This window comes from Rhinatrema bivittatum, chromosome 14 (genome assembly GCF_901001135.1).
Source record: "Rhinatrema bivittatum chromosome 14, aRhiBiv1.1, whole genome shotgun sequence".
Classification (NCBI taxonomy): Eukaryota; Metazoa; Chordata; class Amphibia; order Gymnophiona; family Rhinatrematidae; genus Rhinatrema; species Rhinatrema bivittatum.
The window spans coordinates 29,215,058-29,240,070 of NC_042628.1; the positions used below are offsets into that span (position 1 = coordinate 29,215,058).

The 25,013-nt window shown below is 40.7% G+C and overlaps 1 protein-coding gene across 1 annotated transcript in view; it reads right to left on the reverse strand.

Annotated features, from left to right (window-relative positions):
• RBFOX1 (RNA binding fox-1 homolog 1) overlaps window positions 1–24,061 on the reverse strand; it is a 499,409-nt gene extending 475,348 nt beyond the window's left edge. The window contains exon 1 of the mRNA XM_029577010.1: window positions 23,780–24,061. The gene's annotated coding sequence lies outside the window, so the exon portion shown is untranslated. The remainder of the gene's footprint in view (window positions 1–23,779) is intronic.
• Window positions 24,062–25,013: the final 952 nt, after the last annotated feature.

A 25,013-nucleotide genomic window follows, 5' to 3' on the forward strand; every position in this document is an offset into this window, starting at 1 on the left:
ACACAAGTCTTGTTATCCAGGCAGTCTTGCCTGTCTAGGGTTTCCTTAATGATTGGTGTGCTGTAATTCAATGGATGGAAGGCCAAGTAATCTTGAGGATTAGTCTAGTGGTTAGAGCAACAGGCTGTGACCCAGGGAAACTAGGGTTCAAGTCCCACTACTGTTTCTTGCCACCTTCAGCAATTCATTTTACCAACTCTGTTGCTTCAGATGCAAACTTAGGCCTAGATTCATAATTTCACCATAAAAATAGTGGAATGATGATCTGCGAAGAAAAAAGGGGTGGGGGCGAAAGTGTGCAGCCAGCCGCATCATGGTGGTATATTTTCACCCACATGGTTGCGGCCGCACCACACTCTATGGGGTAGATTTTCAGACGAGCGCGAACAGCCTACTTTTGTTTGCGCTCCAGGCGCAAACAAAAGTACGCTGGATTTTAGTAGATACGCGCGTAGTCGCGCGTATCTACTAAAATCCTGGATCGGCGCGCGCAAGGCTATCGATTTTGTATAGCCTGCGCGCGCCGAGCCGCGCTGCCTCCCCCCGTTCCCTCCAAGGCCGCTCCGAAATCGGAGCGGCCTTGGAGGGAACTTTCCTTTGCCCTCCCCTCACCTTCCCCTCCCTTCCCCTACCTAACCCACCCGCCCGGCCCTGTCTACACCCCCCCCTTACCTTTGTCGGGGGATTTACGCCTCCCGGAGGGAGACGTAAATCCCCGCGCGCCAGCGGGCCTGCTGCGCGCCGGGCCGCGACCTGGGGGCGGGTACGGAGGGCGCGGCCACGCCCCCGGGCCGTAGCCACGCCCCGTACCCGCCCCCAAAACGCTGCCGACACGCCCCCGGAACGCCGCGGCGACCGGGCCCGCCCCCCGACACGCCCCCCGACACGCCCCCCTCGGAGAACCCCGGGACTTACGCGAGTCCCGGGGCTCTGCGCGCGCCGGGAGGCCTATGTAAAATAGGCTTCCCGGCGCGCAGGGCCCTGCTCGCCTAAATCCGCCCGGTTTTGGGCGGATTTAGGTGAGCAGGGCTCTGAAAATCTACCCCTATCATGCCAATAGAAAAGGTGGTGTTAAATCAGGCGCTACTGCCAGCGATAATAGCTGAAACATTATCGCCCGTAGCGGTACTGCCACTTCATTACCCTTAACCTGCTCAAACTCCTCCCTAACTCCACCCCTTTCCCTCATTTTAATTTTACCATCGTGATGGGGTAGTTATTGCATGCGTTAGGGCGTTATTGCGATAAGGCCACATTGCATTTTGATGAATGATCCCCAGAAATTGTAAGCCCTCTGTGAATAGGAAACTACCTATAGTATCTGAATATAATCTGCCTTGAAACTAAATAAAAATTGAATAACTAGTAGGTTGTCAGGCAAAAATGAAATTAACAAGCTTCAAGAAATCCAGTAAGGTAAAGAAAGCTTGTTAAATCATCAAAACAAGGTTTTGTAGTATAAAAAGCAGGAATCATAATAAAAGATATAGAAAATGATATGTGTATTAATTTTTAAAGATGTTTATGGAAAATATTTGTTCTATGTTCTTCTTTTATTTTGTTTGTCTTTGTGTCATTTTGTTCATAATGAATGTCATTTGTTTTGTTCTTTCCATTAATTTGTTTCATTAAAGTGTAAAGGAGAAGCAATGCATCCTATTTTAGATTCTAACATTGAGGTTTTCCATCCAAGCTTTATCAACCTTGCAGGCAGTCAGGATTTCCACCAGGAATATGCATGAGATCTGTCTGCATGCAGTACCTCTGTTTTCTGCAAACAGATTGCATGCATATTCATTGTGGAAATCCTGAAAACCCAACCGGGTTGTGGCCTCCTGATGACTAAATTTGGGTATCCCTGGGCAATCATTTCCCCAATGTACTGCATCACCATTGTCAATGCTACCTGCCTCTTGTCCCAAGACAGTGATGAGGAATACCACGCTGTCTGCCCCATAGCTGCTTGCTGCTGGCCTGTGACTTCACAAGGGTCCAGGAAAGACAGCTTGGGAGACAGATTTCCTCCTTGCTGTGGATTATTGGCTGCTGTTACTGCTGCTGCTTTGAGTGGAAGGCACTTCCCCAAACTAGTAACACCCTTCCCTGAAACCAACACTCATGAGTGTTGCTTTTGTAAATTCTACTGCCTAGGACTGTTTGGAAGATGGTCCAGTATCTTTCCTCTATTGATGGTGTTCCAACAGTGAAGACATTCAGCAGAATGGTAATCCTCCATAGTGCTAAAGTGTTTCCACAATAGTTATCGCTTTACTGAGGCACTCTCTAGAACTTTGGGTACTGCAGCTAGGGCTGTGGTAGAGGGTGAACAAGGAAATAAAAGGCCAGCGGCATCTTCCATTTGCTGCTGCTGGGGGTGCTCTTGACCCTGGCAGCTTCAGTTATAACCTCCGTGGCTTTGCTCTATGGACATCACATCCTCCATCTGCTTGCATCTGCTCAATGGACATCACATCCTGCATCTGCTCAATGGACATCACATCCTCCACACTCTCCTCAGTTGCTAGACTTTAAACATCTTTCTCTAATTCTTCCAAGTCTAAGATGAGATCCATCTGCATCAGTGCGTTCTTCAAACAAATGCTGCAGATGCTGATCAGAATGAAACAGGGAGTGCTGTGCTGGCTTTGGTCGATGCCTTGTGCTCTTATTGCCCCCTTCTTCCTACCCCCGCTTTTGACACTCTGTACTGGGTCTGCCTCCTTCAGCTCCTGTAGCACAACAACAGTGGAGATAGGAGCAGGCAGCTGCTGTTTCAGATTCTCACCTAACCCTGCATCTCTAGCTTGTTTTTCTCCTGCTTAAAAAAATTCACTCTTGATCTTTGCCAAGGGACTTACATTGCTGATCCTATGGCTTTCATCACCACTGCTGCCAGTACTGGTTATAGTATTCCTTTCAGCAGGCTTCAGTTCACGCTGATTCCTACATCTTCCTTTTAATGATATGGATAGGATTAGGGGTTTACAGGCCAAAACATGTCATGCAGTGTCGTTTCATGTCATTTGGGTCCACATTTCCATGCCATTTAGGTTTTTCCCAAATTTTTTTTAAAGTTTTTTAACTTTCAGAAATAATGCACACTAAAAATGATAGAAGGAAAAACATATTTTGTGGGTTTTTTTCCTATCATTTCATTTTGAAAACGTGTCATTTCGAATGAATGCAGATCCCTAGACATGATGGCCTTTCTTAAGAAACAGATCACCACACGTAGGTAGGGTGTTTTATAGTGTTAGAATGTACACATATTAGAATGAGCACACATATACCATCACGTTTGTCAAAAACTGCTGACTAATGTATTCACTAACTTAGACTCTGTCTCCTGTTATTATGCATGTAACACAATGCACTATCCCCTTTAGAACTGAGATAGCAAGCAAGCTGTCACAGTCACCGCACAACACACAATGAAAACAGAGAAAATCTCGGAGACAATGCTTCCTGATGTACCTAACTATTGTGAAGTCATGAACTAATTTAGCTGATGGTACACTAATGTATGAAAGGTGTACAAAACAATAATAGAATTGTACAAAAATAAGATTGGTTAGAAGCTATATGGTGACACTAATCTATTCTTTCAAGTGCAAGTGGTAACATGGCAACCCATTCCTGCTCCACCGACTGAACTGACAACGACTTAGGGTAAGCAAAGCAAAACCCATGAAAAGTATGAAATGTTATGGATTACTAGTGCTAGCACTGCACTGATTTCTACTTATCTTAACCCAACTTATCTTAACAGTTTGAATTCTTTCATTTTCTTTTTTGTTTTTTTTTTTTCATTTGATTCATTTCATTTATGTGATACAAAATGGCAAGTATCTGACTCTTCAGTGAGTGCTAAAAAACTGAAACATTTTGGTGAATATCATACCATGATTTGTTTCTTTCTAGGACTTGCTGTTGATGGTGTTGAACCAGGGGCCTGACTACCTAAGGGTCTAGTACCAGGCCTTCTAAAGCACTGGATGGCCCTGAAGAAAGCAGGACGTTTGCCAATGAGTTTGCATTGTACAGAGTATGCTGGCAGAGACCGAGAACCCACACCTGAAGAACCAGACTGGTCCTTGGCAATTAGAAAGGAAGGAACAAGGAACATTTTCCCAGCAACTTCCGAGCTGCTGTGGAGCTCAGATACTGTGATCCATCGTGTGGAGCACTAAAGTGAATTATTCGATACTTGGAGTTTGGGAGTACTGGCAGTACTTGGCCTTTCTGACTTGGGACCAATGCTGTTTGTGAGCACCATGAACTGAATCTGCTTATGTCTAATTGAAAATGATGTCCCTGACTTGTTCTGAGACCTTTGACCTAATTGGTCTTGTTAAAAAGTAGGGATATACATTCCACAATTTTTTATTTTCATCTGCTTTTTTCCATTTCAAGGTGGTTTTTTTAGGGGGGGGGGTGTTTAATGTTTGTTTGTTTTTTTATTTTAGTTCAGTTTGTTTGCCAACCCCCCCCCCCAAAAAAAAAAAAAACAAAACAAAACAATGAATTAAAAACAAACAAACAAACAAAAAAAAACCCAACACAAAATTAAAATTGTACCTACTGTGGGCCCTGGAAAGCTCCTCCTGCCCAGGAAAATTTGAACCTGTGCCTTTCTCTGGGCCCTTCAGACCCTTACTTCCAGTTCAAAAAACAAATCCAATCTGGCAAGGATCCTCTCTTTGTTTAAACATGCCAGGGTTAGAGAGCTCCCGTCCTGGCCCCCACTTATCCCTTCCTTGCTCCTGGCATGTTGTACACTTACTTCTGCCCAGGCCCTGGTCCTTTAAAAATGCTACCAAGGTGCCTTCCTCCAGAGCAATGGTACCAAACAAATATATAAGCTCCCCAGCCCTGGCAAATTTAAATGGAGGGGGGCTTGGTCAGGCCCCAGTAGGCCTCAGTTGCTGGGCCAGATTGGATTATATTTATGGCCTAGGAGTGGGGGGGTTGAATGGAAGCCTAGAGAATCAGGCATGGAGTTTACATTTTGCTGGGTGGGGAGGGGGGTCTGGGACTGCAGAAAGGCCTTTTTTTTTTTTTTCAAATGCCATGAATAGGAAAATACCCCAAAATTTGGGAGTATTGCCAAAGGATGCCATTTTTTGTTCATTCCATTCCCAACGAATCAAAAATGGCCTCGTTTGCTGCATTTTTGTATTTGTTTCAAGTGAATGCACATCTCCTGTTTCTAAGAGACTATGAACTATCCCTGCTGTATGAGCCATGGAAACATACATTTGAGTTCTGAATCCCTGTGGTGCAGAGAACCTGTGCATCTCCTTCTTTTAACCCTGTTTAAAAATAAATCCTGCTTGGAACCTGAAAGAAACTATGGTTTAAATATACTCAGGCTCAGAACCTGACACAATAATTGAACAACAAACTAAACTGTTCAGCTTTTCAAAGTGGAAACAAACAAGCTGTAATGTTAAAATGAGCAGAGATACAATTTTAAATAAATGCATAACAATTCAGTAGGAACATTCAGTGGTTCAGTTATTTTTTGAAGCCAAAAAATGTGATGGCAAAAAATAGAAATCAAATTATATTTGGATTCCAGCTTTAGAACCTCGATGGTGGACACTTCATCTATCCGTCTCCAGTTTGCAGGTTTGCACACATTTGCAGACAGAAAGAAATCCACTGGCGATGCAAACATAAGAACTGGATCTCTTTGAAATTTATGAAATCTACTGTGGCTCATAACTGTGCTGTTTCCTGTGCTTTACTGGTGGATGGAATAAATTACAGAGCTACACCATCTTCATGATTTGTGGGCTTTTAGGCGGGTTGTGAAAACCCATCTATTTGCATCTCAGTGAAAGATTTGTCAATCCACTGGAGGATTTTGGGGTTGCTTATCTATTTGTGGTTGTTCTTTATTCTGTAATTGTGTATGTTAATTTAAATTGTTTTATTTTTATTATTCATCCTAGGTGCCTGAGGAAGGATGTGGGAAGGAAGGAAGTAAGTAAGTAAGTAAATAAATAAATAAATAAATAAAACCTTTTTCTACAAACAAAATAGACATTTTAGCGTCATATAATAATATGAATTAATTATAGCAAAACAGCAGATTCAGATCTACTATTTCAGTGAGGAGTAAAGATAAAGGTTTGCTGTAACAGCCTCAGAGGATTGCAAACTGTAAGTCATTTGGGTTAAGTTCAGAAACTACCGTGCTATTACAGAAGTTTTATGTTTCAGAGACACTAAAAGAAGGGGTAAATGTGAATTGGTTATTTACTCTTTCAAGTAAAACAAAAACTTGGGTACACTCCATTAAGTTAGTAAGCAGCACATTTAAAACAAATTAGAAAAAATTATTTTCTTTCAATGAATAATTAAGCTCTGGAATTCATTGCCAGAGTATGTGGTACAGGCAGTTAGCTTTGCTGGATTTAAAAAAGTTTTGGACAAGTTCTTCAAGAAGAAGTCCGTAAATTGTGATTAACCAGTCAGACTAGGGAAAAGTCACTACTTATCCCTTGGTGTTATCAGCATGAGATGTATATACTGTTTGGGATCCTGCCAGATACTTGTGGCCTGGATTGGCCAATGTTGGAAACAGGATGCTGGGCTTGATGAACCCCTCGGTGTGACCTAGTTTGGCAATTCTTATATTCTTATAAGTTGGTAATGAGAAAAGCCTGGGTTTTAACAGAGAGGAGAAGCCATATCTAAGATTCCTACTGCCTAGTTATTTTGGTTCAAAGCACCAGACATAGCTTTTCAGTCTTCTATTACAGTGAGTCTGAAATTTCTATGCATGGCAGAAGCATCCTACACAAGAACTGAGAAAGAAAGTGGCAAAATAGCCCTATGTGCTAATGCATTATTTCTTCTGCTAAAAATGTATGTTAAAACTACTTTAACATATTGGATGTTGATAGACAAGGACCATGTAGCCAAATCAACTTGCTTCCAATGCTGGACCTGCAACATCTCCCCATTTATATTTGAGAACACGTGAAAGTCTTTTACTGCTCCATGTTAATTGACCCTGTCATCTCCCCTTTTGAATTCTCTATTGTTCAGGGAGATGAACATATGTGTTTCCATATTGAATCTAAACCCATCCCCTCCCTTCATTTTAGATTTATATTACTCCCCACTCCCCTTGCAATCACCTCTTGTATTTGTCACATTGTCACACTACTGGTGATTTTGTAAGAAAAAGAAAGGTGCTGAGTCGGGGGCAGGTCTGTGATAACTTTTCCTCACCCTAGACCAGACCTTCTTTTTCCTCCTTCCTCCTCCCCTCCTACAGGAGCAGGGTGGCCAGTAGTGGCCTCCTTCGTTGATGACCATTGCGTGAGCTGCATCATGTGCCACACAGGATGGTCACACTGTCAGAGGCCTGGCAGGATGAACTCCATCAGGCATCCTATCCCTGCACAGTGAGTGTTTTTGAAATGAATAGGCTAGGTGCCGGCACTTCCTGGATGCAGATCCTGCGAGATTAGCAGCCAGGAAGTGCCAGCATCCTGCACACACCCACACGCATCCGCCCCCCCCCCCCGGAATTTAAAAAATGCTGATGGTGCCTTAAAAACGTGGCACCTTTGCCAGGTCTACACAGCCTTGAACTCTGGCACATTGTTGAAAAGTGAATTTGCCACAACTCGATAAGCGTCTGGGTCGGCCACCTGGCCTGCCCCATCAGAAAATCGACCTCTGACTATATTCCGTAAAAATCGTGTTTCCTCATATTTCCTTTGAACCTTTCCTCCCTCCATCCTCCTATCACTCTGAAACAGAGATTCCTACCAAATGCACTAAACCAGTTACTTAAATTCAATGACTACTTCTTAAGAGCTAAAGAGCTCTTCACCCTGCCCCCATCCCATTAGCCTATATTAGCAGCGAGTTCTCACTGTAATACACAGCACCTCTGCCTGTGGGTATTAGCACATGATGCAAATGAAGATGTAAAGTGAAATCAGCTCATCAATCACAATCACACAGGGACACCAAGCAAAGCAAAAGGATTAGCACTTCAGTCCTGCACAGGTCTCTCTGCTATCACCACTCTAGCTTAATTAAACATCACCTCAAGTGCCTATTAGAACTGAAAAGCTCAAAATTGTAGACCTGCTTTCTGTAATCTAAGTACTGGAGTTAATTAGAAAAGAGTAAGAAAAAAAATATTCATTAAAAACTGTTTGGATTCTCCTACCAGAAGTTATCTATATGCCTGCAATACTGATTTGCTGTTCCTCAGATTTAAAATAACAAGTTAGATAGTCTACATTAAGCATCTTTAATTCTTTTTTTTTTTTTGCTTTAAATCACGTGTATGTCAGTCCCTGCTGTACCATAGACCTGTATGAATATGGATGCATATTCACTATCCAAGTACAATACAAGCTGTTCATTTACTGGGCCAGTCTCCAAAGCTGGCCGGAGCACCTGCAAAACAGGTATGGAGGTAATTACTATCACAGGTGCGTACCACAGATCCAGCTTTCCCCTTAGCTGAATAGATTGCAAACGGCTGCAGCAGTGGCTGCCATGCCCCGGGTTAGGCTGCCCTGCCAATTCTGCAGTCAGAGGCGTTCTATCCACCTGACCCATTCACTTTTGCTGTTCTGGTTTCAAAGTTCGGGCACCCATCTTCGATGGAAGACCCAGCTATGGTTTTTGTGAGTCTGGATAACACCTAAATGTGCATCTATGACTGATTTTTGTTTTCTGCCTTTTAGTGCATGTTAAATCATTGTAGCATGCAGAAATGTACAAAAAGCAAAAAAATGTATTGTTATTATTTTGTCATTTCAGATTGGAAATGGTGTTCATGACATAATTTTAAACAACTGCATATCCCTAATACATGAACCAGCATCATACACCAAGCAATGATTGGAACCTCTATGGTTGCCCAATGATATGCCAATGCTTTCCCCATGTGAAAAAAAAAATTTGATCTGCTGGTAAATGACTTGCCAAATTGTCATAGGCTGCCTTAAACCAACTTATCTTAAGTTTGAATTATTTCATTTTCTTTTTTTCCTTTTTGTTTGTTTTATTTCATTTATGTGATACAAACAAAAAACAAAACAACAAAAAAAAATTAATAATAATACAAACACCTCCTGGGCCTTCCCTCATTCCTCCCTAGATCATCTTCTCCCCACGTTTTTTTTTACTTCACAGAGCAGGAGCAATCCCTAGTGTTACCATTGTAAATGCTGCCTGCAGACTGAAGCTGGCATCATTATCAATATATTCTATATCTTAAAATAGAACTAGATAGAAGGTTTGTGTTTTTTTGCAACAAAGTGTTCTGTTTTTTTTTGTTTTTTTAATGAAAACAACAAAATGAATACAATTTTGTTCATTGTGCTTTCATTTAATTCAAACAAAAGAAAAGAAAAAAGGAAATTTCATTAAACATTCTCATTTCACTCCCTGTAAATACACATCCCTAATTTGTATATCCTTGCTGGAAAAGCATTGCTAACCATCTGAAGAGTTGTGGCCAGAAAAACAAAGAGGAAGTGGCAAACAGCAGACATCGGGCACTCCCTTTACAATCATACTATGAAGAAAAATGCCTGTAATCATGCAGAAACTTATTTATGATGACAGAGGTAATTAACATCACATCTATGATTGCAGAAAGGGACATGTGGCAGATGTGATTTGAAGATCTTGCCGCTGGGTAGCAGAATAACTTTTCTGAGGGATAGAGATGGAATGGACCATTTGAAAGGTCCTAAATCACTTCCATATCCAAGACAGTATGGTAAGAGTCAAGAGTCACTTGAAAAGCCCTGAATTGCTTCTGTACCCAAGGAGGCAGGTCAAGGGTCAACATGGCAGACCAGAGACCTGTGACTGTGGTGACAGGCAAACTCTGCAACACCTTTTGGCCTTCCCATTGTTCGAGAATGGCCCTGGCATAGTTTTGGATCCTCCTGAGGTCAACTCATTTTTGTTAAAATGTGTTCAACAGTGGAAAAAAAATGACTCTGGTGGATGGTCATTAGAACAACAACATCTGGAAATGGGTGAAGGAAATGGACCAAAATATCAGTGCAATCTAAAGGTAAGAAACTAAAAATGTGTGTAAACACTTCAGTCACTATGCTGCCTCATTTAAATATCCTCTCAAATATTCCTTCTGCCTGGATCCACAGTAAATGACCAGGGGAGAGAGAGAGCAAAAACAAAACTCATATTGAAATGCCAAGTTAGAATGCAGAAAGGCATCCACAATGGCTCTGCAAGGTGAAAACATTAGAAAGCAACGTTTTCCATTTCTGCACTCTTTTTCTCCATAATTATTAAACATTTGCGCACTTTATTAAGGCGTAGCCCTCGCCTCTCAGCTGTCAAAGCAGACCTTTGCCGTGCATGCAACATTCAATATTCGACCCTTTCATGGTCTCATTGCTCAAAATGGCACAGAACAAAGAACAGGAACAGTAGGGAGTTGGACAATGAGGTAAAGGGATGTGCATTTGTATCAAATCGCATAAGAAATATTAATAGTTCTTATAACATTTTGTGTCATTTCTAAAACAAATTGATGTAAAAAAAAACCCCCCAAACTTTCATAAAAGTCCTACCTTGATTCCTCCCCACCTCCAACCCCTCTCTACTCCTATGAACTCTCCCTGATTTGCTTACCCAAATGAAAGAGAGCAGGAGAAACCCCAAGATGTTCCTGTTCTGCCAGTGACATCCTTCAAAATGGCACCAGCTGTCCCATTATGAAGCACCGCACTAGCAGGGAAGGAGCAACTGGGGATCGCTCCTGATCTTTTACAATTGGGTAAGGAAATGGGGGCTCAGAGGGGTTGAAGGAGGGTTTAAGGAGGCTGGGGAGATGGAAGAGAACCCCACTGGGGCTTCTGTAAAACTTGAGGGGGGAGCAGGAATTATTTTGTTTCATTTTTGTGGCACTAAATCAAAACAAATGAGACAAAATTTTAAGAAAAGCAGTGAACGAAAGAAACAAAAACGTTTTAAAACCAAAACTGAATTCAATGAGTAGCAGCCTAGTGGAATAGAGCAGTGGGCTGCAAATGAGGGAAGCCAGGTTCAAATCTTGCTGCCATGGATTATAATCTTGAGAAAGTTACTTCACCCCTTCTTTGCTTTAGGTAAAACTTAGATTATGAGCCCTCCGGGGACAGGAAAATACCTCCAGTACCTGAATATAAGCCACTCCTCTTTAAAAGGCAGTGGAATGCAATATTATTCTCTTTTTCACTAGAATGTGTATTCTTTTTTTATTTTATCTCCTATAGTTTCTGATAGGTTTAATGGTACATAACCAGGATTGATCATTTTGAGTGCAGGAATATGTTGCATGTGTTCAGTGATGGTACTGGCAGTATATATTTCCCAATTAGATCACTGAAATGCTTTAGAAAAATGTTGGTTATAAAGTCTTACATATGGTTGCATTCTTTGTTTCATTAAGTGCATTATTTCTTCTGCCCCACTTAACATCACAGAACATGAAAGTGCTTCAAATCCCCTCACTTAGTAATATTATCATAATGGAGAATAGAACTATTCTTAACATTTGCATTTGGTGCTTCATGATTTCTATGCAGGAAGTTTAAATGGAAATTTCTAATTGCTATGTGGATTGGATTTAGATAAAAATGCCAAGATAAAAGGAAAAAAAAACATTGAAAATACAGTTTTCCTCAGAGAGATCTGTACATATTAGTCTCATGCCAAATACATTGACTGTACACAAAATTCCTTACCACAGGTTATCATGCAGTAGTTTGATTTAACCATTCAGTGGAAGAACAGGTGATGCATGTATACAAGTGGAAGAAAGCTTGTAATTTCATCATGGATGGCAAAACAGCTGATCAAGGAACCCTGATAAAGTCAAGAGTGATCAAATGCTTTTCCATCAAAAGCCATGACAGAATTTTCACACAAAATGCAATGCTGCATGCTCAATTTCAGTCAATCACTGTAAAACCCATTCTCGTTACCAGTCTGAACTACTGTTAGCCTGTGCTACAATCCTCAGAAGTGCAAGAGGGAAATGGGATTGGAAGGAGAAGAGTAAAGGATAACCGCTTATAAGCGTTGAGAAGCAGCATGGCTTCCAGTATGCTGTGGCCTCCATTCTATACAATTCAAAGATTGCATAGGAGTACACCTCCTCAATGTGCAACCTATTATCACAAACATGGACCTTACATCTCCAGATATTTGACATGGTTACATACTTTGAGGCTAGTGTGCTACAATGAGGTCAAAGTAGACACTATCCCGTAAAACATGCAGATTTTAGGAAACAAGATAATGAAATGCCCTGCATTTCCTAGGACATAAAAATGCATGGCATGAGGGAACTTAATTAGTTTTATCATTGGATGGCTCGATTGCGCTGTATTTTATGCAACAGAAGCAGCACAAAAATTAGAGACTGATTTTATAGTATTATAAAAGTGACATGCTTCTAAATCACTATAAGTAATTTTAGACCTCACTTTAATCGGGCATAAAAAAATATTTTTTGAGAACCTTATCAGTGGTGGAGATCCAGAATGCTGATAAATTAATGCATCGTTTTCTCTAACCAGGGTATGTTTATAAATGAAGGTGGGCAAATTCACTGCATATAGGGAAAAATAACCCATGCTATAGTTACACAATGATAGGTTCCATATTAGGTGCTACTACCCAAGAAAGAGATCTAGGCGTCACAGTGGATAACAAATTTAAATCATCGGTTCAGCATGCTGCAGCAGTCAAAAAAGCAAACAGAATGTTGGGAGTTATTAGAAAGGGAATGGTGAATAAAACAGAAAATGTCATAATGCCTCTGTATCCCTCCATGGTGAGACCGCACCTTGAATACTGTGTACAATTCTGGTCGCCACATCTCAAAAAAATATAATTGCGTTGGAGAAGGTACAGAGAAGGGCGACCAAAATGATAAAGGGAATGGAACAGCTCCCCTATGAGGAAAGACTAAAGAGGTTAGGACTTTTCAGCTTGGAGAAGAGACGGCTGAGGGGGGATATGATAGAGGTGTTTAAAATCATGAGAGGTCTAGAGCGGGTAGATGTGAATCATTTTTTTACTCTTTTGGATAATAGAAAGACTAGGGGGCACTCCATGAAGTTAGCATGTGGCACATTTAAAACTAATCGGAGAAAGTTCTTTTTCACTCAACACACAATTAAACTCTGGAATTTGTTGCCAGAAGATGTGGTTAGTGCAGTTAGTACAGCTGTGTTTAAAAAAAGGATTGGATACGTTCTTGGAGGAGAAGTCCATTACCTGCTATTAATTAAGTTGACTTAGATAATAACCACTGCTATTACTAGCAATGGTAACATGGAATAGACTTAGTTTTGGGGTACTTGCCAGGTTCTTATGGCCTGGATTGGCCACTGTTGGAAACAGGATGCTGGGCTTGATGGACCCTTGATCTGACCCAGTATGGCATGTTCTTATGTCTTAAGTTAAATTCAACCAACTCTGTTTCTGCAGTAATCCTCTGATCTTTCTGTTATCCATCGCAATCATTATTCAGTCTTTTGTTTGGAATTGAACAATGTCTAGGACTGAATCAGAGAGCCATTGTTTGATCTGCAGACCAATGCTCCCTGTAGGCATGGCCATAACAAGGGGTAGGAAAGCAGGGTGACCACCTGGGATGTGAAGTTGGGAAAGGAGGGGGGGCAGGGCACCATGCTATCTTTTTGAGTCAGCGACTCAGCCAGCACACGAGTCCCCAAAAGAAAAGGGGGACCCTAAAAGTAACCCTTGTTTGGGGCACTGTTTTGTCCACGACTTTCCTGCCTGTAAGATGCAGAAAGGAACTGCCGCTAGCTTTCTCCCCATGAGGCATGCCCTAGCTGTTTCAAGGTTCAGTTTTTATTTTATTTTTCAGTATGTATTATGATGATCAAAAATGGGAGAAAAAGTCAGTGGGGAAAAGCTGGCTCCATTTTTCCCCTACTGACTTTCCCTCAGTTTACTTTGCTGTAATAAATACCGAGAAATTCCCAAGAAAAATAAAACAGAAAGTTAAGACTGAGGTCTCGACTCACAGCTGAACCACATGGGCAGGCATCTAGCATAGGCTAAGGGGCCCCATGAGGTCCAGAGAAACACTTGGAGTGCACCTGGTAAAGATGTCAGGGGTTTCCCATGCACCAAACAGGAAACCATTTTCCTCTGATGCCCACGTCCTTATTTATTTAATTTATAGTCATCTTTTCAGACACTTTAAAGCAGATTACATTTAAGAACTGTTTATATTTCCCTGCCTCCAGATGTTTCACAAACTAAGTTGTAAATTTATGCTAAACTTATGCACAGTGGGGTAGATTTTAAAAGAAGCGCACACGCAATTGTGTGCACTTTACGCGTGCTGAGCCATACTGCCTTCCCTCATTCCCTACCCCCCCCCCACCCCACCTTCCCTTTCCTTCCCCTACCTCCTCCGCCCTTTCCCTGCCTACCTTTTCCTTTGTTTTGTTTTTTTTTTTAATCTCCAAACTTACTTCAGCCCCGGGACATTACAAGCTTCGCCGGGCCTTTTTAAAATGGGCCCAGTGTGCGTAAACCCATTTACCCTTTTAAAATCCGGCCAGTGTGTATTTGATAAATATTTTTTAAAAAAAATGTTTTTCAATGACCAGTCCTTTGGATACATAATGTCAATATCATTATTCTGTCAAACTATTTACAACTTAATGTAATAATAACTGTAAGGCTGAAGAGTTAGTATAAAAAGGGCAATAGAGTGAAAAGATAACAGTTTCCTTAAGTTTACAAATAATTGCCTTAGTATTACTTTCACTGAAAACCCCCATAATAGCATTAATAAGAACAATGGTCTTACACCTTATTCAAGTAAAAGATTTCGACAGATCTTGCCAGATAGATAAATGAAAGTATGATATAAACTATCAGGCTGACACTATACTGTGCACTGACTGCAGCGCACAGTTTAACCCACGACTGAACGTGTGTTTTGGACTCACGTCCATATCCCCCAATGCAAAATGGGGGTTAGCACGTCTAAAACACGCATCCAATCGCGTGCGTACATAATAACCCTCATCACATGCAAATGCATGTTGATAAGGCTACTATTGATTTCCCCCTCCATGCAAAGAAAAAAAATGTGCGCCAGAGCTCTGGAGCTGGCATTAAGTCTTGAGGAGCCCAAAAAGTGTACAGAAAACTAGAAAATACTGCTTTTCTGTACTTCCGCTGACTTAATATCATGGCAATATTAAGTTGGAGGATCAAAAAATGAGAAATGTCCCAAAAAAAAAAAAATTGTGCCGGCAGTCAGGTTAGGAAAATGGACACTCTAAAATTGAGGATCCATTTTCCTAAGTGGTTGACAGCCACCTCTCACGGACACCTGCCTCCGAGGAGGTGCTAGGAGTGTGCAATATCCCCTAGCACCTCCTTTTTACCATGGCAGCCTATTTGCATTTAGCATTGGGCGCCCTGGAGAGGTGGATTGGCGCGTGTTATGGGAGCTCAATCGTGAGCGCCCCTTTAACATGCACCGATATTGCATCGGACGGTATGGGTTTCTAACATCTAAATACTGTTCTACTGGAATAGGAAAATGCTTTTATTCCAGCAATTGATTAATCTATACATACTGAAAATATATATATTTGGGGACACAATTTATGCATACTACGTGGAAGGATTTTTCAGTGGGAAGGAAGTGCTAGGTGTGTCTGACTGGATGGGCTTTGTTATACCAAGGAAATATTTATTTACAGAACAAGATTGATGGGTGGGTAGAAAGAATAGCCTTCTAATTAAAGTTAAACATAGTATAAGAATTCAAGAAAGAACAGGGTAAGTACAATGGACCCTTAACTGTTAGGAAGTGAAGGCAATGACCAAGAACAAGTGTAGTACTGCAACAGGAAAGGACTAGATAGAGTAGGCTATGCCATCTTTATCTGCCACCACCCCCACCCCTCCATAATTCTACGTGGTTTTTGTAAAATGTATGTTTTCATTAAGTTTTTTTTTTAATGATAATACACAAAATAGTGCCAGTGCGTTGCTACACAATAACATAGAGTAGAACACAAAATACCTATGTCGCCAATACCAATATCAATTAATATTTGTAACTTCCTTCTCCCATTTCACGATATATGAATACAGATGTAGATAGATCTCTCGAATTAAATTCAGTATGCATAATTTTACTTAAACAGATGATAGCCTTATTCTTAAGATCCAAGATAACTGGAATAACAAGCAGAAGCTAAAGAGAAAGTGATTCAGACCCACTCCAGACCTTAAATGGTTGCCATTGGCAAAGAGAGTAAAATGAAGCTTATCCCTTCTCAATACTATTAATATCTCCATCGAGAAGACACCCCACAAGTGGTGAGCCAAGGAATCAGATCCAGGAAGGTTTTCTTTTTTTCCAGTGAGCCATTATGTCACGACATGCAGTGAGGCTAAGTTTGACCAGTTTTACAGGAGTATCAGGTATTGAGGCACACAGTGGTAAGCAGGTTTCTATGAGGAGAGTCCATCTGAACTGTCCGTTCTAGATCTTCATTTACAATTAATAACTTCCTCACATATACAGTTTTAAAAAGCCCTCATAAAGCTTTTTTTTTTTTTTTGCACAGTTTATCTCTGGATTCAGACTATACTGCTTTTCCTACCCACATTGACAAAAAAAAAAAAAACGTATTTCAATTCAAAAGCAGCAGACATGCAAAACCAAAACCGAGCTTGAAATGTTCATGATAAATTTAACAAGGTACTGGCAGAAGTTCATCACACTCAAGCCCAAGTTCCTTGTTCAGAAAGCACAGAACAGGGTCCATTCATAATGCAGCAGGAAACATAAACTGGCCATTTTTCTGTATTCTGCTAAAGATTTAAAAGCCCACGCCTTGGCACATTAATGCAGAATGAACCGAAAGAGCATCCCATCAGCCATTTTTCCAACAACAGAAACAGGAAGCAAAAATAAAAAGCCAAGATAAAAGAAATGTAGGCAGTAAAAGATGCCATCACAAAAATCTTCACGTGTTTGGATTAGTAGATGCTAAAACCATACATATGATATCAACTCAACTAAACCAAAGCTAGTCTTAGCTTGCACATACTTCGTTATTGCCAAAAGACAAGGCGTCTCATCAAAATCCCAAACAGAGCTAAATAATAATCAAATTGAACAGTGGATTCTAAAACAGGTTGTGCGACTCCTATACGTACACATTACAAAGGCAGAGAAAACGATCAAATCTTGAAAAAATGATGATGGTATCTTTAAAACAAGCGTGTGGGCGCCCATACACGCGTATGGTTGCACAAGCAAACATATGCTGGAATTTTAAATCATGTGCGCAGTTGTACGTGTATGATTTTAAATACATCTACGATTCTAAGTGTGCTCCTAATTTTACTCATGTTTCTTGAGCCAACCTGCTTCATGTATCTTCCTTAGGCCTTTGTCAGATTTAACGCATGCAGGTTAGTGGATTTTAAAACATTCTCTCACGAAGGACAATGCCCATTTTTACTAAGTAGTCCAGCAGTTTGCCCAGTCTGTCTCAAGGTCATCCAGATTCCTCTGGTCCTTCAGCCTGCACTCCCTCAAGTTCACCTTGACCGCTCAACCCTGTTGGGTTAGGCCCAAAACGCGATTTCTGCAGACTTACACCTCATCAGGAGCAGCAGTAAATATACACAGCTAACAAGCCACCGCTGTGCTGTGACTTCTGGTTTTATAATACAGATTTCAATGCATAAATGTTAGTCCTACCCTGGAACACTTATGCCCTGTCCATGTTCCACCCCCCTTTGTTTTGATGCATGCATGCCTATATCCGGCACAAGTAGCAGCTTTTAAAATCCGCATTGCTCATGCTCAGCCCAAATACTCACGTGTACAGGCCTTTTAGCATGAGCAATGCTTTTAAAATGTGGTCCTATATATATAAAGTTAGTATGATTTTCAGGAACTGGCTCATGTGGTTATTAATTTGAGTTAGTTATCAGATGTTTTACCCGTTTACATATCTTTTGTCTGAATGCAATTCACTTTGAAGTGTCTGAAAGGTGGATTATAAATTAAATAAAGTTTTAAAGTCTAGGTTTCTAGCTTCTGTTTTGACTTGGCTTGGCTCAGTTTACCATCCCTCTGTGATCTCTTGAATCATCACACTTTGGGGCCGATTTTAAATTTTGCGCGCGTGGGGTACATTTGTGCGCGCTACCCAGCGCGCACAAATGTACACCCGATTTTATAACATGCGCGCGCTGCCGTGTGTATTTTATAAAATCCGGGCTTGGCGCATGCAAGGGGGTGCACACTTGTGCACCTTGCACGCGCCGAGCCCTAGGGGAGGCCCGATGGCTTTCCCCTCCAAGGCCACTCCGAAATCAGAGCGGCCTTGGAGGGAACTTTTTTTTTGGTCTCCCCCACATTTCCCTCCCTTCCCCTATCTAACCCACCCCCCAGCCCTACCTAAATCCCCCCAACTTGTTTCATAGAGTTGCGCTTGCCTCTGGCAGGCGTAATTTCCACGCGCCGGCTCACTGCCAGCGCGCCAGGCCCCGATGCAGGCCGCTGTGTCGGGGCACTCGGCCACACCCCTTGAGAGCCACCATGGCCCCAGACACGACCCCGGAACATGGCCACGCCCACGGCCCCACCCCTAGACTGCCCATTTTTCAAAGCCCCGGGACATACGCGTGTCCCGGGGCTTGCACGCGCTGCCGAGCCTATGCAAAATAGGCTCGGCATGCACAGGGGTAGGTTTGCAGGGGTTACGCACGTATCTTATGTGCGTAACCCTTTGAAAATCTACCCCTTTATCTTTACACCACAGTTGGGTCACTATCCATGTGCTCTACGGGCCTGATTTACTAATTTGTTTCTCCCAATCTGTGTCAATGGGAAAAAGACACCTTAGTAAATCAGGTCCTGAGATATGCATATGTGGTATAAGGTAGTATCATGATAAGTCATTTCTGGGATAAACTCCATAACATAACAAACAAGCCTCACAGTAGTGGCTTTCTACAATGTTCACTAGGAGAATTAGAAATGAAAGTGGTGAGGAAGGAGTATGGTCTATGCATATATATATAGAGAGAGATAGATATAAATATAGACAGAGAGATAGAGATATATAGATACATATATATGTGTCTATGTATGTGTGTCTATATATATATATATATATATATATATATATATATATATATATATATATATATATATATATATATATATATATATATATGTGGATAGGAAATGTTATCTGATTTTCTACTATCTACTGCACAGTACGAATCCTGCCTTACTTTTCTGTGTCCTAATTTAACCTTTCCATTTGATGGATCCAGAATAAATAAAATGCTCCAAAAGAATGTACTTCATAAAGATGTGGGAATTACTGCAATGTTCTTTCACAAACACTGTACGAACCCATGCATTAAGTGATTTAACTGTAAACAAAATCGAGCAATAGTTTGCATTAAAATATTGAAAATAAATGACATTTTTTTTCTTGCCTGGTTTTCCCCCTTCCACATTTGTTCTTCAGCCTAGCTGAAACCTGCCCAATCCTACTCACTGCCATACATGTCGACGGAGGTCAAACAGAATATGAATTTGATACTTAACAATTGGGAGGGAGGGTTATTTTTAGAAGAGTAATGCATCCTATGTTCTTTAACTATAGGTAGATGGAGGTAGGCCTGCATTAAGGATCTTTAAATGATTACTAAATGTATGAAAACATGTTTCATATAAACTCATTTGGGGTATAAGGTATTACATAAACATGAGACTAGACTAGAATGATGCAGCCCAAAGTTAGTGGGCCTGAGTAGGCCTTACCATTCTCCCTCTGTACCCTAATCAATGCAGCGACAGTCTTCTAGGGGGTGGGGGGCACATATCATGCTTCCCTACAAAACTTGCACACTCCCTCCTGGTGAGAGCTATAAAAGTTGCCTCTGCAGCAACCCCAGCTCCGGCCAGCTTGATATGCAGAAGCCAGTTCTGGGAATCATACCTAGGCTTCCCGCATGGTGGCATGCAGCATTATCACGGGGACAATTACACACAAGTCACATTTAATATACAATAATAATGTAGAATAGATCACTGTTTTCCAAAGCAGGCCTGGAGTATTACCTAGCCAGCCTAGTTTTCAGGATAACCACAAGGATTAAACATTTCTGCATGAAGTAGATTTGCATGGACTGTCAAGATTGCATGAGAATCTATATGATGCATATGCTAAGGATGTGCAGGCCAATTTATTTTTGTATTCCTTTCATTAATTTGTTTTTTAGGGTTTTTCAATTTGTTTTTCAATTTTTGGAGCTTTTAATTTTGTTTGTATTATTTCATTTTTGGCAAATAGTGCACACTATTTGCAAGTATCTGCAAATAAATAGTGAGCACTATTTGCACACATTGGAAGTAACTTGCAAAATGATTTATGCACCCAAGGGTAGAATATATCTTAGCAATTTTCAAAAACCCATTTATGCATGCTAAGTCTATTTCTGCACATAAAACCTTTGAAAATTCATTGAAATTTCAAAGTACTTATGCATGTGACAGTAGCAATCTTCAAAAGTCCATTTACATGCACAGAACCCAGTTTTGTGCATGTAAATCCTTTTGAAATTTCTCTAATGTGCACCATTAGCAAACAGTGCACACTATTTGCCCAAAATGAAAAATAGAATTTTTTTTGGGAGAGGTTCAATTGAAGTGAAATGAAAATGGGTTTATTTGTCCCATTTTACACTTCTGTTTAAAACAAATCCATCTCCTTAGCATATTCATTGCGGATTTCCTGAAAACCAAACTGACTAGAGGGTACTCCAGAACTGGCCTGACAAACAATGGAACAGATGACAGAAGAGCAGGCAATCATGATAAAAAAAATCAACTTGCAGAGCCTTTCAGAAATTGCTTTTGGAAGTGTAACTGAAAACCCTAAGTAACACGAGTAACATGACACCTAGTATTTACTAAAGCAATATGGAAAATACATGGTGCTGGCAAGAACTATATTATCAGGTAATTCAGCCTTACAGTCCTAATTTGAGAAGGAAGACTGAAGAAAGTGCTACCATCTGAGGCACCTTTCTGATCAATTTATTAAGCTGAGTGTCACTAATGCAAGTTTCAGGTAAATTTCTCCTCCTTCCTCAGCGATTCTGTGTGTAATGTGTCTGAGTAGCCACTGCTAGGTATAAAAGGAGGCAATTGAAGCAGCAAATTAAGAATGACATCCAGATTGCACTGTTCAAGCCAAACTCCTTTTCAAGCCTCTGTTCTGAACCTGGTTCCATTCCCGAGTGTTTTAATGCACCACTAACAGTGCTGGAGAGACTAATAGCCGCTTTCCACGTCAGGAATTCTAGCACTGCAGGATCCCTTCGGAAGGAAATATTTTTAAAAGATGACATTTCCTTTCATCTTTTTGGAACCTTGCAGGTTTTATCACATTCTCTTCATGGATTTGTGGTGTCCCTGTGCCATATTCTTTGCTGAAACATAATACCCATCTGATCCATGGGAAATAAATCAATAAAACCATTTTTAACAAGGCTGTCTATTACTTCTAAGCGTTAAACCGGTTTGGGATGCTACCTGTGTCACATGGTGGGGGGTGGGTAAGGAAATCATCAAAAGCATGCATAATAAGTTAACACAAAATTTCAAGGTAGTCTTATGAGCATACTCTATGTCTACTTTGAAAATTATCCAAAATAACACACACATGCTTACCCGCATAAAATATGCTCTCCGCAGGGCATAACTTTTGCATGTTAATTTATGTGCGTACTTTTTAAAATCAAAACTCCGCTCCTGGAATGCTTCTCTTTTATGCACCTAAAAGTATGCGTGAAATCAGATTACGCACATACTCTTATGGGCACAAACCGCAAGCAATTATCACAAGCCATGTTTATGCATAAACCTGTGCTTTATGTACATAAATGGCTTTGAAATTTGCAAAGGCATCCTGCTGGTTAAGTAAGGGCTTAGCTGGCTAGATCAAAGATGCCTTTGAAAGCTGACAGGGTTATCTGCATACATTTAGCTGTCTAAATTGTAGGATGGGGGGGGGGGGGGGGTGGAAATAGATGGCTAGTGTTGATTTTCAGTGTTATCTGCCCATCTCGGCAAGAAAAAAAAATATAACAGAAAGAAATGTCCATTCCCCCACTGATCCCTACCACTTCCACAGCTCTCTGAGGGTGAAAGGGTCAGGAGTGATTCCTCTAGGAAAAATACCACAACTTAGTAAATATACCCCTAAGTTAGCTTAGGAAAATTTTCCACCACAAAGCTAGCCAGCTACCTTTAGCTGAAAATCCATTCTAACCTGGTCGGCCAAAATTTGGCTGGCTTATGGTGCTCTGCCATGGCTGAAAATAAGATCTCTCTGCACCTAGATAATTCTGTCAGACATACAGACAAAAGCACGTGAGAATTAAAAACAATAGTAATATTACTTTATAAGGGTTCATCTTTTCTAGAACATATTATCTCCACATAATGGCACCACGGTTTGTGTATGCACACATTACCACTAAGACTGTGATCGTAAATTACAATCTTTTAAAGATGGGAGGGAACAGCAAGTTCTATGAATGAAAAATAAAGGTCATTTTTTCCAGTTATGTTGTCTGAAAAAAACGACTGAAATTTGAGGCCCGCTCTCAAGAGCCCACCAAACGAATTAAAACAAGCCCCAGTGAACTTGACTTGCATGTAACTGCTGCCATCTTAATAAGGTGAGAGCAGCTTTTGAATCCCAGGAAGATTCAAAAGCTGCAGCCCAGGCTTCACCATATGGAGTCAGCCTGGAATCTGTCAAGTTCACTTAACGGATTTTGTCTTTAGGGAATCAGCCAGGCAAGCTAGATCAGGATAAACAGAATGCTGTGGAGATCTTGAGGCTAAAGTTGGTACAGGCTGGACTACTGAACCAAAAAAAATCAATTTTAAATAAACATGTTTTTAACTGGAAAAAATTAGCAATAATTAGCATTCTGTAGGTAGGATAAACTGAAGTAAGCTCCATACTTATTTTAAAAAGTACTACAGTCTCTTTACTAAGTACTTCTTTAAGGATGGATGTGTCATATAAGGATAAACGTTTGGACGCAATTCAACAGGTCACAGGCTAAAAATAATTAGTTGCAAATAACAGTTCTTCTTAGGAATTATATGTAATAAAGTTTATATTATATGTATTATTATTGATGCCATGTAGGAAACAGTGGTATAATAAATACCTCATGAAGACTGAAAACCCAGAAAGAAGACATATTGAATGAGCATTTGCCTCTCTAGTTCTGCATAGTCAAGATATCCAAATAGAAGGAATCTGAACCTTATCCATGCTAGAATGTTTACTTAGGAGGCAAAGGATTTTATGTGGGTAAATGCATACTTAACAGCTTAAAAACGCATTTTGAAAATTACCCTTCCCTCCTTGCCACCCTCCCCCTTACCCCTAAATGTATGTAAAGGTATATGCACGTTCACATTGTGAAAAAAAAAAAGTGGAGTGAAGTCATAGGAGTGGAAGTATGCATAGAGATTTCACTTTCAAATCTCTGGGTGTACTATGCACTTGATTCCATGCAGGTGCAATGTGCATGGATTCCAAGAGGAAGAGGTGGAATTACCCACTTTGACTTGAAGAGATCCGGCCCCAACATAGCAAGAAAACTAGGTCAACATGCTGCATCTGATCATGAGTACCTTCAAGCAAAATGGTGCAGTCCACACTATCACAGGAAGCAGAAAAAAGTACTGAAATCACCAGGGAATCATGCCGTCTATTGAGACTTCTCAGGTCAAGAGCCAGAAGAGATGTTTTAGGAATCCCAGTTGGTATGAATCCAGAATATTCTATTTTCCAATAAATTTGGTAAGCTTATTAATGGAAATAAGTGAAAAAATACTTGCATTCTGTATGCCTAGTTGAAAGAAATCCCAGAAATGCTGCAGTGGTTAAAAACAGGGAAAGACAAGCTGAGAGAGCCAGCCTGTGTTTTTATCTCATCCATGCCTGATTACCTTCTATGGTTCTGAAAGAACAGCAGAAAACCGGCTTCAGCCACGTCAGAAGTCAGAACAGAAAGGATCCAGCTCCTGTTATTACAGAGGAAGCAGGACTCACAGAAAAACAAACAACAACAAAGGGAGTGCACTGAGAAAGTTGCAGTTGTAACTTTTGAATCAGCCGGGACTGCAGGGAAGGGAAAAAGGAAGTGACATCAATACAGATCTCCAGTAATGTAAATCAATCTGAGAAAACCAGACCAAAATTATTGAAACCAGTGCCAGCCTAGATATGAGCAAACATTGAGCAATCCCTTCATATAATTTTTATTTCAAAACGAAGCTTTAAAAAAGTTTTAGAAACTAAAGTTAGATGGTGTTTCACAGGAAGCAATTGGAGACAATACAAATCTATGGGAGGTCAAGGAACTGCACCATTCAGCTGGTACCACAAGGTTCTGTGTGTAAATAGTACCCCTGTGTCAGGCTAATTTGCATGGATGCTGACGTTAGCTGCAAGAAGCCTCATGATTAGTTTTTTTTTTGTTAAAAGGCTATGGGAGAATCAAGGAGCTGTGAGTTGACTGTGTTTAATACAAGTTCTAACTGAATGATTTTGTCAGACTTGTGCCATCTTAAGGAAGTTATAAAGGAGCCCAGTAAGTAGTGTTTAAGGATATATTAGCACTATGTGAGGAACTATTTTCTGTTTTGTGACCTCAACCAGGGCAGTAATCCTCCTTGGGGAAAAAAAAGCCACGTGCAGAAAGAGACTGGTCTTGTGTAGAGGCAGGGGCTTATAGCTGGATCTCTGCCTTGAAATCAGGGAAAAAGGAGAAAACCCTATTTGTTTGAGATATAAATAGTGGGAAAAGAGAGAGAAAATCTATCATTGTTAAAGCCCAAGCAAGTCAAAGAGTGGAGGTGATTG